Raw genomic sequence first — 13781 nt, forward strand, 5'->3', positions numbered from 1 at the left:
AACAATTTAATACTGTACACAACAATGATGATTGTGAACCTTGGTTGAGGTGGTGGAGTCAGAGGATGGAAGAGGGTGAGAGATTTCCCAGGGAATACCTTACTGCTAAATGATGAACTAGCACTCGACTGAGCCCTCAAGGGTTAACACATTGTTATTAATGTAGCCTCACGCTCTACAAGGCAGTACAAATGGAGGGAGGGGAGACAGCATGGCAGAGAGAGACAGAGACACACACCGTGTGTGTGTGTGTGTGTGAGAGAGAGAGACAGGTGTTGCCCCTTTAAGTACGCTGACCCCACTCTAAGTACATTGCCTTTTGAAGTAGATCAGCAAGTTAAGACAGTAGCTGATGCCAGCAAGCTCCCTCCTGAGCCCTATCGTGTCCCCCACTACTCTTGGAGATAGGGTACAGGAGTGGGGGGCAGGAACTGGGGGAAGGGGACACCCGGACATTATCACCCCTCTTCCCTCCAAACAAAGGGGACACCCAAACATTATCACCCACTCCCCCTTGCACAGCAAGCACGAGGCTCCCGGGAGTAGCTCCAAGGGCAGGAGCAGCCATAGGCGCTGACTTCTGCTCCCATGGGTGGGTGCTTGACCTCTCTCTGCCCGCAGCCCCGCCCCAACTCCACCACTGCCCCACCTCTATTCCAACCCCTTCCCCAAATTCCCACCCTGGCCCCGCCTCTTCCCCACCTCCTCCCCTGAGCGTGCCATGTTCCCGCTTCTCCCCCTGCCTCCGAGCATGCTGCCAAATAGCTGTTTGGCGGTGGCAAGGCGGGAACCACTGGGAGGTAGGTGGAGGAGCGGGGACACAGCACGCTCGGGGAAGAGGAGGAGGTGGGGCGGGGAGCTTGGCTGCTGTTGGATGCAGAGCACCCACTAATTTTTCCCCGTGGGTGCTCTAGCCCTGGAGCACCACGGAGTCAGCGCCTATGGGAGCAGCACATGGCAGTGGGGGGAGGGACAGCTGAACTGTCCAGCAATTGATAGCCTGCTGGGCTGCTAGGCACAGGGAACTTAGGGGAGCTGATGGGGAGGCTGCCGGTCCACCCTGGTTCCAAGCCCCCACCAGCTAGTTCCAATGGGCTTCTCTCTCTCTGCAAGCTGTGAGACAGCTCCCAAACAACATTTTAAGGGAGCATTGCACAACTTTAAACAAGCATGTTCTCTAACTGATCAGCAACAAAACAATGTTAACCTGGACGACTTTAAGTGAGGAGCTATTGTACTAATGCAAGCGGTCCCAATGGCTTCCAGATGACTACTTATTAATACAGGCTAATCAATGTGAGTAAGCATAGCAGAATCAGGCCTTATATTTGTAATGGCTCTAGAGGGGCAGATCTTCCATCTGATACATCAGACTCAACAAGATAAATAAGAACTAGGAAAAAGCTATTTATTGCATTGAGGGGATTTCAGTTATCCCAATTAGAAATGTCTTGCTGGTGCTTTACAGCATAAGCCTTTCTCCTATGAAGCCTCAGGATGTCTATGGTACTAAGGAAAATATCATGACAGATTTACGTGGCATGGATCACAAAACCCTTATTGTGAGGGTATTTGTAAGGCGCACAGAGTGATTTCCAGCTTAGTCAAGATTAACATAAATCTGGATTGGCCCAAGGGAGGAGGCTTCCTGCGTTGGCTTCTTATCTTCCATCACATTCAAACTTAGACTCAACTTCAGGGTCCTGCACAGCTCCACCCCAACCCACATCCTATTTATCACCAGACTCTACCCCTCTTTACATCCTACACCTTTTGCTAGCTCAAGGCCTGATCGTGCTCTCATTGAAGTTAATGACAAAAATCCTATTGATTACGCCCTTGTCTCCATGCCTTTTCTCATGCTGCCCATATAGTTGGAAAATCATTCCTGATCCTGTGCATCAGGCAACCTCAGTCTTTTCTTTCAATTCAAATCCCTCCTCAAAATTCACCTCTTTCAATTAGATTTCCAGCTCTGATCTCTTCCCCAACTTTGTTCCCTTGTATTGTACTGTTAGTAATTCATAAAAAAGGAACTAAGGAGATGTATGCATAAAAAAGCAGATCTCAACTTCTTCCTTTTGTAACCCTTGTCCTTCCCTTAACCCACACTTACAAATGTCCTTTGTTATCTTCCTTTCCTGTATTATGTCTAATTTAGATAGCAAGCATCTTGGGGGCAGGGATTTTTCTTTTTTACTTCTGTGTAAAGAACCATGCACAACTATAGTGTTATGTTAATAATAATAGGTTCACCTGGCAAAGCTGATGCCTGTTGGTCATTAGGGCCTCATTTGAGTGCCAACTGCAGGCTGCACACACAGGCAGTCCAGCCAGCAGCTGTGGGATTCTGCAGTAGTAGGAGTAAGCGTTGCAGAATCAGGCCATTGGGATGATTCTGTAGTAATGTCTGGCTACCAGCAGAAAAATATAACATTATTCTGTACTGCACTCATGTTCCTATAGCATCTTTTGTCCGGAATCCCAGTGTGCTCAACAATCTTTTCCAAAGTGTTTATACGGGGTGGGGGTCGGGGTCGGGGGGATTTTCTTCACCCACCACTAAATACCTACACTTCTATTCCAGCCTTTAAACAGCATTTAGGATTAGGAATACTGCATAGAAGTGTAGGGCTGGAAGGGATCTCAAGAGACCATCCAGTCCAGCCCCTCCTACACTGAGGCAGGTGTCCGTCCAACCTATTCTTAGAACCCTCCGAAAACCTCTTCAAAATATTGTCTCCAGCTGCTTGGATTCTCTGGGATGTTTGCTATCAGGCAGGAGTTTCTTAACATTCTCCAGACATCCAGTGACCTGTAACGTACCCACCACCAGCAAGTGAAGAATAGTGTGGTGAGTTGGAGCTTCAAGGAGAATTTTAGGTTGGCAGAATGTTAGTACCCAAAGTGGACTTTAGCCAGGTCTCTACCATCCTTACCTCTGCTGAAAATGCCACTGGATCTATAACCTCCAGCAATACAGCACTCTTCTAACAGCATACTAGGGGATTTAATCTAGTACAGTACTGACTCACATAGAAGAGTGCCATCTATTGAAGCACCAGTACTATTCCCAGCAGTGCCTGCGAAGTACCTTGGAGGTCTCCCATCCACGTACTGACCAGGCCTGACCCAGATTAGTTTATGAGATCTTTTAAAATTGCAGCCAAAGGTGGTATAGCTGCCTAGGAGGCTGCTTAATAAACTAAAACAAATTAAATAGTTGTTTAAAACACATTGATGTAAAATGGCTCTGACAAGAAAATAGTGAAGTTATTTTCAAACATTGTAAAGCTCTTATTTAGTGCTACGATTTCATCTGACATGATGACACTGCTGCTGTGTTTCCCCCACTCAGAGCTGGTGAGACATGCCTGTACATATTCTTTGACACAATGGGTCCTCAGTGCAGATATTGTGATGATTATAAGCTGCAGATGTTTCAAGTGTTTTTCTCTTCAATATCCTGATTGCTAGTTATGTGGTTAGTCAGCTTTTGAAAACAAGGTTTGGACATAAAGACCCCCTTCAGCCAAATGGGACATGTTGACATGTTTTCATTTTTACACAAGTACTTTGAACAGCAAGATGTGCATTGACTACACGGTGAGCAAAACAAAATCCCGTCAGAGGGGTTTTAATGGCATCGGGGATAGTTAAAAATTGCCGCTAAAACCTCTATGAACTTGCTCCAACCTACCTAACAAACTTTGTGGGGGGATTCACACTGAAGGAGGTGGCTTTTACTTCCCCTATTTAGGGGCTGCTGGGGGCCAGTCTGGTCTGTGGTACAGGTTAGGACAGCCCTAAAGGCTCCCATGATTTGTGTCCCCCGCTGCCATAGCCCTCATGAACCTTATGTCAGTGGAAAACCATGGAGTGTAGGGATGCACAGCCACATCTCCTCCTGCTACTTGTTCTAGAAGACCTCTGACGCGACCCTTTCAGGGGGAAGGGGGCAGATACAAAGAGGAAAAATCCCCTGTACCAGTGTTATTCATCTGGGGATGGGGGAAAGGGGAAAGGCACGGCCTCTCCCTGTACTTGCTCTGGCAAATCCACCAAAGGCCAGACTTTATACCTCTGATATTTCTTGAAGTTAAAAAAAAAAAAAAAAGAGGGGGAAAAACAAAATAACCTTTAGTCCAGGGGAAAAACATCTGTCACTAAACTTTTTTTTTGCTTCTTTATGATGTATAGAGAAAGCTTGGAAGGGGCGTGCACATATCCCTTTTTCCTTTGTAAATCATCTTAAATTCTCACAAACCCTATGTGAAATGGTTATCCTCATGTTAATGGGGAGATGGATAAACTGAGGTACAGAATTTAAATGACTTATTCCAAAGTGACACTGTACAGTAGGTCAATGGCCGAGCCAGGCACTCAGGCCCCAAAGCCCCCATTTTAACCACAAGGATACACTGTCATATATGTGCATGTCTTGTTTCAGAGGTAATACAAAGGGAGACAATGTTTATGTGGGTGCATGCACCAATGTTAGGGAAGTATTAAGCCATTTCTTTTTAGGGGAATAATAATGTATTCGATGGACAAGCGTTGTGTTGGCTGTAATATTGTTAACAATGCTGTTTTTGCACTTCTCTTTCTATCTATCCAGGAAAAGATCAGTGGGTTTGGACAGTATTGTTTTTAGTGCAGCTGATCTATAAATATGTCACAAGGAAACCACTGTATATGAGCAACTTAGTATGAGGCTTTATTTGGTCTTGATGTCTATAAATATATAAAACAAGGAAGAAGCAGCGTATGACACGGCTATTTATGGAGAGGCTGGATGTCATTGTTACACCACACTGAGAGTCAAGCAGCTGCTGCTGAAGAAATCATCAATGGTGTTAAGTAATCATAAATTAAAAAATAAAAAAAACCCTCCATGCTGGTGTGCACACTTTGGCCCAGATCTTGCCTAGATGGAAGTCAATGACAAAGCACCTGTTGACATCAATGGGAGCAGGCTCAAGCCCTTTGTCCCCTTTTAAACCCTCCTCTCCTTCTTTTATAGCACTTCTGAATGGACATTTTTTTCCACATTAAAATCCACACTGTGATCCTAAGCCTGAGGAAGTGCAAATTTTGAATTTCAGTGACTGTTGGCATAACATGATATAGAGTATTGCCAGAATGATTAGTGACGTCATTTCACTTCAGTGCATGGGGGGAGTAAAATACACTCCCTGCATGAGCAGGGGCACCGCACCCCACAAGAGAAGGCAGGCAATACCATCTGGGGTTCTTCTGGGGAGGGAAGACTTAAGTTGCAGGTGGTGCATCATAAGAGTCCTGCTGATGGAGGCTTCCCAGTGTTTTGCACTGATTCAACACATCTGCTACCTGACCTGGCTGCACTCCCTCCTTGGCCACTGTGGTGTCAACCCTTCTGGGCCATAAAGCGGTCCAACAACAACCCCAGTAAAAGTGAGGCCTCTAGCACTTTATATCACTGCACATGCCCTCTGGGTGGACATCAGTGTTGCCAACTCGTGATTTTGTTATGAGCCTCATGATAATTATTGTTTTCCTTAAAACCCCAGCTCCTGGAGTCAAGTGGATATGTGACGATTTCAGCCTTCGTTCTTAAAGAAAAAGTAAGTTTTTAGCCCTCATGGCTGTGGAGAAATGTGACACCAGTGGACCCTAAAGGCTCAAAACTCAGAGCGCAAATAAAAAGAACAGCAAATCTATTATTTTTACATAATCTTTTGATTTTAAAGCCAAACTCATGATTTTTGGTGAGCCTGACTCATGATTTTTGAACATTTGGGTTGGCAGTACTGTGGACTTTTCACCACCATGCCCTGCACCCCAACGTACAAAGCCAAAACCAGAAGCAAATCTAGCCTGTTGTCTGTGCCTAGGCTGGTTTCACACTGATAATGGGGGTAAGTCCCACATGTCCTTTTTTATTCTTGTGCATTCTGTTTTAGTGCTCTGCTGTCTCTTTTTCTCAAGATTATGCTCCATTTTGTTCCAGGATGGAGAATAATAAAATCCCATAGGGTGACATGAGGGACATTGAAGGAACTCTTGGCACCAAACTGAGTTGTTAGAGGACAGTGATTGCACTCAGGGCAGTCCCTAGCCGTTTTGGTGCCCTACGCAGCCCCCTGATGGGGGGACTGTGTGGGGCCCCAGGCCTCCGCGGGGCTGGGGGGCTGTCCCCAAGCCTCCTTGGGGTGGGGCGGAGCAGGGGCAGGGGCTTTGGGGAAGGGGTGGAGTGGGGGCAGAGCAGGGGTGGGAAGAGGTGGGGCTGGGGCGGAGCAGGGGTGGGGGCCATGGGGAAGGGGCGGAGCAGGGGCTGGAGAAGCACACAGCTGTGTAGGGCACCAGGAAATTTGGTGCCCTACTCAGCTGCATACTTTGCGTATGGGTAGGGACGGCCCTGATTGCACTCGTGGGGCAGAGCACACTGCATGTGTTTGGAGCGAGCATTCAGTTTTGCTCTGCATCTATATGCTTGGGGGTAAATAAACTGAGAAGATGCAGTTTTAGAAATAACCACATTGCTTTAATGCTTTAAATCAAATACTTGCAGAAGCTAGGGCCACTGGAGCAGTTCTTCCCTTTGTTCCCTCCCAAATATATCCTTTGTCACCTGATCTGTCACCTCAAACACTCCATTCTGCAACCGAGTACTCCTTGGTTCTCCTAACACAGGTATTTTGTAAGGGTAACTCTGGAATGTGTTTTGTTTCTGTCACTTAGATTCATAGGTTCATAGATATTAAAGTCAGAAGGGACCATTATGATCGTCTAGTCTGACCTCCTGCACAATGAAGGCCACCGAATCTCACCCACCCACTCCTGCAATAAACCTCTCGTCTATGTCTGAGCTACTGAAGTCCTCAAATCATGGTTTAAAGACTTCAAGGTGCAGAGAATCCTCCAGCAAGTGACCCGTGCCCCATGCTGCAGAGGAAGGTGAAAAACCCCTAGGGCCTCTTCCAATCTGCCCTAGAAGAAAATTCCTTCCCGACCCCAAATATGGCGATCAGCTGAACCCTGAGCATATGGGCAAGATTCACCAGCCAGATTCCCAGGAAAGAATTCTCTGTAGTAACTCAGATCCCACCCCATCTAACATTCCATCACAGGCCATTGGGCCTATTTACCATGAATAGTTAAAGATCAATTAATTGCCAGAATCATGTTATCCCATCATACCTTCTCCTCCATAAACTTATCGAGTTTAATCTTGAAGCCAGATAAGTCTTCTGTCCCCACTGCTTCCCTTGGAACGCTGTTCCAGAACGTCACTCCTCTGATGGTTAGAAACCTTCGTCTAATTTCAAGTCTAAACTTCCTGATGGACAGTTTATATCCATTTGTTCTTGTGTCCATATTGGTACTAAGCTTAAATAATTCCTCTCCCTCTCTGGTATTTATTCCTCTGATATATTTATAGAGAGCAATCATATCTCCCCTCAGCCTTCTTTTGGTTAGGCTAAACAAGCCAAGCTCCTTGAGTCTCCTTTCATAAGACAGGATTTCCATTCCTCGGATCATCCTAGTAACCCTTCCCTGTACCTGTTCCAGTTTGAATTCATCCTTCTTAAACATGGGAGACCAGAACTGCACACAATATTCCAGATGAGGTCTCACCAGTGCCTTGTATAACGGTACTAACACCTCCTTATCTCTACTGGAAATACCTCATCTGATGCATCCCAAAACCGCATTAACTTTTTTCACAGTCATATCACATTGGCGGCTCATAGTCATCCTGTGGTCAACCAATACTCCGAGGTCCTTCTCCTCTTCCGTTAATTCTAATTGATGAGTCCCCAGCTTATAACTAAAATTCTTGTTATTAATCCCTAAATGCATGACCTTACGCTTCTCACTATTAAATTTCATCCTATTACTATTACTCCAGTTTACAAGGTCATCCAGATCCTCCTGTATGATATCCTGGTCCTTCTCTAACTTGGCAATACCTCCCACCTTTGTATCATCCGCAAACTTTATTAGCACACTCCCACTTTTTGTGCCGAGGTCAGTAATAAAAAGATTAAATGTGATTGGTCCCAAAACTGATCCCTGAGGAACTCCACTGGTAACCTCCCTTCAGCCTGACAGTTCGCCTTTCAGTATGACCTGCTGTAGTCTCCCCTTTAACCAATTCCTTATCCACCTCTCAATTTTCATATTGATCCCCATCTTTTTGAATTTAACTAATAATTCCCCATGTGGCACGGTATCAAACGCCTTACTGAAATGTAGGTAAATTAGATCCACTGCATTTCCTTTGTCTAAAAAATCTGTTACTTTCTCAAAGAAGGACATCAGGTTGGTTTGGCACGATCTACCTTTTGTAAGACTGTGTTGTATTTTTTCCCATTTACCATTGACCTCAATGTCCTTAATTACTTTCTCCTTCAAAATTTTTCGAAGGACTTGCATACTACCGATGTCAAACTAACAGGCCTGTAATTACCCGGATCACTTCTTTTTCCTTTCTTAAAAATAGGAACTGTGTTAGCAATTCTCCAATCATATGATACAACCCCTGAGTTTACAGATTCATTAAAAATTCTTGCTAATGGGCTTGCAATTTCATGTGCCAATTCCTTTAATATTATTGGATGAAGATTATCTGGGCCCCCCGATCTAGTCCCATTAAGGTGTTCGAGTTTCGCTTCTACCTCAGATATGGTAATATCTACCTCCATATCCTCGTTCCCATTTGTCATGCTACCATTATCCCTAAGATCCTCATTAGCCTCATTAAAGACTGAGGCAAAGTATTTGTTTAGATATTGGGCCATGCCTAGATTATCCTTAACCTCCTCTCCATCCTCAGTGTTTAGTGGTCTCACTTCTTCTTTCTTTGTTTTCTTCTTATTTATATGGCTATAGAACCCTTTACTATTGTTTTAATTCCCTTTGCAAGGTCCAACTCTACTTGACTTTTAGCCTTTCTCACTTTATCCCTTCATGTTCTGACCTCAGTAAGGTAGCTTTCCTTGCTGATCCCTCCCAGCTTCCACTCCCTGTAAGCTTTCTGCTTTTTCTTAATCACCTCTCTGAGATGCTTGCTCATCCAGCTTGGTCTACAACTTAGGCCTGCTAATTAGACAGAATGTCTAAAGAGTGATCACAGTAAACAGACCGTAGAGGGAATTGGAAATGCATAGCGCCCACTGTTATCCAGGGCACAGAAATGATGATAGGATTAAAAGAAATAGTCTGCTAACAGAGAAACAAAGCTGCAGTCACCCCTGTGATATTATAGGCTGCTTTGCAAATGAGGAAGGAGAGGAGCATTTAACAACAAAAACAAACCAAAAACCGGAACAGCCAAAGAATTAAAACACAACAATCCTTCCTTTAATTAACACACATATTTTGTGCTACCTAAAATGCTTGTTTTGATCATTTTTCTAAAGAAATATTTTGCCCTAATGAGAAGGTAGGAAGAACTATTTCTTCTAATTTAAAGGCCCTGGGACTACTTATAGGTTGTACTATGTTAATGTGATAAATATCAGAGGAGGAGCCAGCAGGAACTGCAGTTTGCTGAGCCACAATCCTTTTGAATCCAGACTCTGTTGTTTCAGTCTTTTGGGAGAAAAAAAATGTTGTCACATGACTGCTGATTACGTAGTGACTGGATTGTTTTTAACTATGGTGTGTTTTGGGAGAGAGACTCTACAGCTGGGAAATCCCCAGCACATGACTCAGCGCAGATGTATTGGATCATGTGATCAAGGTTTACTGTAGACCAAAGCATTTCACAGTGTTACATCTGTAGGTATAGATTTCCCACATGTTGCAGCATTCAAGTGATTGCCAGTCATTCCTTGTCTTTCAGAATTTGCATCAGAATTGGTACATCAGTGCAGTTTTTAACCTATTTCTGTTGTGCTGTTAACAGCAATAAAAACAGATGAAGTGTTATGAAGGGAGAGATATAAAAGGACTCCTAAGACTGACAAGAAATTTTGGCATTAAGGACCTGCATCTTCAGGTCATCCACTTTTGTGCCGTGATGTCAAAGTGCAGTGAAGGTTATGAAGAAATGGTTAGGGAAACAAGAAGCCATGATTTCAGCTCTTCTGCTAAACTCTGCTTTATTGCTACCTCATACTCCCAACCCCTGTGGCCACCACCCTGTTTGTTTATTTCACCTAGTTGTTGTGTCCTGTTTGAAGTTAAGATTGTGAACACTCTGGGGCAGGAACTGTTATTTGTCTGTACAGTGACTAGAACAATGGGAGCTGATTCTTGATGGGTTTCCAGATGCTACTATAATGTAAATAATCATAAACCAGTCCACCAACATTTTGACACCCTGTCCCCTAAAAGTCAGCATTCCTGCTAATACTGTACCCTGAAGAGACCCTCCCTCATAATATTCCTTTCAGTGGACTTCCGTCTCCCTATCAAGTGAGGTATCAAGACCATAGGCACCAACTCTGTGGGTGCTCCGGGGCTGGAGCACCCATGGAGAAAAATTGGTGGGTGCTCTGCACCCACCGGCAGCCAAACACCCTGCCCCCCTGCCCCAGCTCACCTCCGCTTCCTCCCCTGAGTGCGTCATGCCTGCTTCTCCTCCCAGCACTTGCTGCTGCAAAACAGCTGTTTTGTGGCGTAACAAGGTGTGGGTGGGAGAAGTGGGAACACGGCGTGCTCAGGGGAGGAGCTGGGGCCAGGGTGGGGATTTGGGGAAGGGGTTGGAATGGGGGCAGAGCGGGGGGATACGAGCACCCACCAGCACTAGGAGAAGTTGGCACCCATGATCAAGACCACCTTAGTAGGCATCTGTCATCTATGTCACCTAAAGTGACCACCTGTCCTGTATTTTAAGGGATGTTGTTTTTTCGGTGCCTAGCATCCTGTGACCCATATCCAGTAAGAAGCTACCAAGAAACATTTGACCTGATAAAAAGGCTGCATTCAGGCAGCTCTCATGCAAAAGATCACACATTATAGGACAAATGCATTTATTTTGTACCATAGTAAAATATTGTGGGCATGGCATCCCTTGAAAATAAACTTGTCCCTTATTTTTCAGAGTTGTCCTTCCTTGTGTAGGTGGTCAATCTATTACCCATTGCAAGTCTGACTCACTGCTCCATCTGGACCTAGCTGACCAGAGGCTTGGATTGCAAGGATCCTGCTTTAACTGTCCCCTTCCTAGGCTTTGCGAAATGTTTAGGTGTCTAGCTAGTCTCTCCTTATTGTGCATGGGTAAGTCTCAGTCATTGCTTTTTAAACAGTGCCCTCTATGACCAAGTCATCACTTCTTCCTGATGTTGTGATACTGGATTAATTATTTTAAAGCATCTCAGAGGTGAAAAATATTATTAATGTTGGGTCAGATATTTGAACGGACGTCAGTCTGGTGTCTACACTTATGCCTGTAATTTTGCACCTTCAATCTGAGGCAGTCAGCTGTAGGCAAACACTGGAGCATTTAGACCTCTACTAACCTGACTGCACGTGCAAATCAAATTATTAGACAGGTGTTATACTTTGTGCTCAGAGTTGATTGTACCCACTGTTTTACACCTGCAATTGACAAAGTGCACAATTGTGGGTACAAAAACAGATGTCGTTTTAAAAATGTGTCCCTTCTTTCTCTAAGAAGCATATCTCCAGATTGGTTTGTATTATTCTTAGAGCACTAGTGGTATACCTGACCCCTTTAAAAAGACAAATCCCTGCTGTGAGGAGTCTAAGGGCTTGACAGAGTGAAAATCTAAGCATTCTCTACTCTCACTGGTTTTATTAGCTAAAGGCAAATAGATTCATTGATTTTATTAGTTGGTCAAAGGACAATGAGAGATGGCAAAAAAAAAAAGGTGGGTGTGAGATATGGAAAGGATAAAGGTTACAGCAATAGATCATGAGATGTGATTTTATTATGCACCCAACTTGTTGGTTCCCAATTTTAAAAATTATTCTTTTTTATGGACATTTTGAGGAAGCAAAGTCAGGCAAGAGGTCAGGATTGATTTATCAAAGTAAGAAAGCCCATGCCCATGCCAGGCAGTGTGAGCCTGGTAGGTACTTACATTGGTTCTGAAAGGTTTGGTATTGTGCATTTCCTTATGTCCTTTCCAACTCATTTCACAGTGAAATCTGACTTAAGCATCTATTTGGGATGAAGATCAGTTAGTTAATGTAAGTGGTGTTCTAATACAGTCTTAGGGAAAGTACCTATTGAATTTAGCAGAAAATTATATCCCTATGGTAGAATTTTAATAGGGTGGTTCAAAAACACCCTAGAAAGGTTAGCATTTTCGGTTAAATTCCATAGAGGAATTACTATAGAACCTTCTTAGTTTAATACTTATTAAGTTGTATATGATAAGGAAAAGGAACAGATTTATCTTCAGTGGGCCAAATTCACCATGGTATTATTTCACTGAAAGCAAAGGAGTAACACCAGGGATGAATTTGGCCCATTATGTGTGGGGGTACTTTGGGAGGGTCTCTCTAAAAAGGAGGTTGCCGAATAAGAGTGGTCTCTTGTGTAGATTCCACTGTATCATCTTTAATTCTAAAATTTAATTCTAATTTCTCCTAACATATCAAGGCCCTATCCTCATTGAGGGCTAAACTCATGGCAAGTCTGAGTTTTAAAAAATTAAACCATTTCTTGAGTTATCAGATTACAAAAATAACATCTGGTCAGTTTCTTAAATGGAGAACACCCACTCCAAACACAAAACTCCAAAATGGCCAAAAAGAACCACAGTGTCATATTTCTGCAAATTATGTTCTAATTAAAGTGCCTCTATAGCCTTAACTTCAGCAGAGAATTTGGTCAGTTTCTAATTCTCTGGTTAAATTCTGACCTGATCTATAATCTGTGCAACCCCCCTGGATTTATGAGATTGTTTGTGGCGTGAGGATCCAATCCTGCAGGTTGTGGAGTATCACTGGTAGAAGTCAGTGGAGGTGAGGGTGCTCATAACTTCCTGTCTGGCTCTCAGCACCTCATAGGATTAGGTCCTAAATCAGGGTGGAATTTGGGGACTGTCCATCCTGCTTCTGTTTTGCCATTGCCTTCAATGGGAGATGCTTGGCCCTTGATACTGGAGAATGGAGACACGTATGTACAGTACATTAGCTACAAATACATGCCTTCAGGAGTCCCTTGTATTTTGCTGTCTACTTACATTTATTGGCCATGGAATGTTCTGGGAGCAGTCAGTTAGCAGGAATGTTTTATGGGTTCTGCACTTTTCAGAATCCCAACACATTTTAAAAATGCCTCCCTCTGCACCATCCACTTGGCTAATATGACAGATGTGCAGTGCCTCATAGCAGTATCCGCTAGATTATATAATGTGATGGGACTTAGGCAACCTCACATGACTCAGCACAGTGTGATGGGTCAGTTGACAGTTTCAGGAACAAAATGCAGTAATTAGGGAAACTTTTCTTTCCTCTTTAAAAAAAAATTTTTTTTTTAGAAAATTGCATGGTGAGTAAAAGGTGCCAGATTTTCAGCACTGGAAACTGAAGTATTTTCTTTATCCCTAGGATAGGTACAGCATAGACAGCGACAGCACACAATAGCTTGCCTTTTGGTGCCCTGACAACATGTCTCAATTCAGATATAGAGGGACAACCCACAGGAGTGGCAAAGCACTTCAGGGCCACCATGACCTAATCCTTAGTCTCCAAGCCTTTTCAAGACCAGACCTCTTTGCAGAGACTAGCAGCAAGGGCCTGATTCCACTCCCATTAAAGCCAGTGGCAGAACTCCCATCAACTTTCAGTCGGAGCAGGTCCAAGATGTCCATAAT

At 43.9% G+C, this 13781-nt stretch overlaps 1 long non-coding RNA gene across 1 annotated transcript in view; it reads left to right on the forward strand.

Annotated features, from left to right (window-relative positions):
- The window catches only part of LOC311517849, a 95306-nt gene that overhangs the window by 58156 nt on the left and 23369 nt on the right, over positions 1-13781 (forward strand). The window contains exons 4-5 of the long non-coding RNA XR_014710808.1: positions 5553-5606; positions 11036-11211. This is a non-coding gene — a long non-coding RNA (uncharacterized lncRNA). The remainder of the gene's footprint in view (positions 1-5552; positions 5607-11035; positions 11212-13781) is intronic.

The sequence above is a fragment of the Lepidochelys olivacea genome, assembly GCF_965140295.1.
Source record: "Lepidochelys olivacea isolate rLepOli2 genome assembly, chromosome: 3".
NCBI classification, from domain to species: Eukaryota; Metazoa; Chordata; order Testudines; family Cheloniidae; genus Lepidochelys; species Lepidochelys olivacea.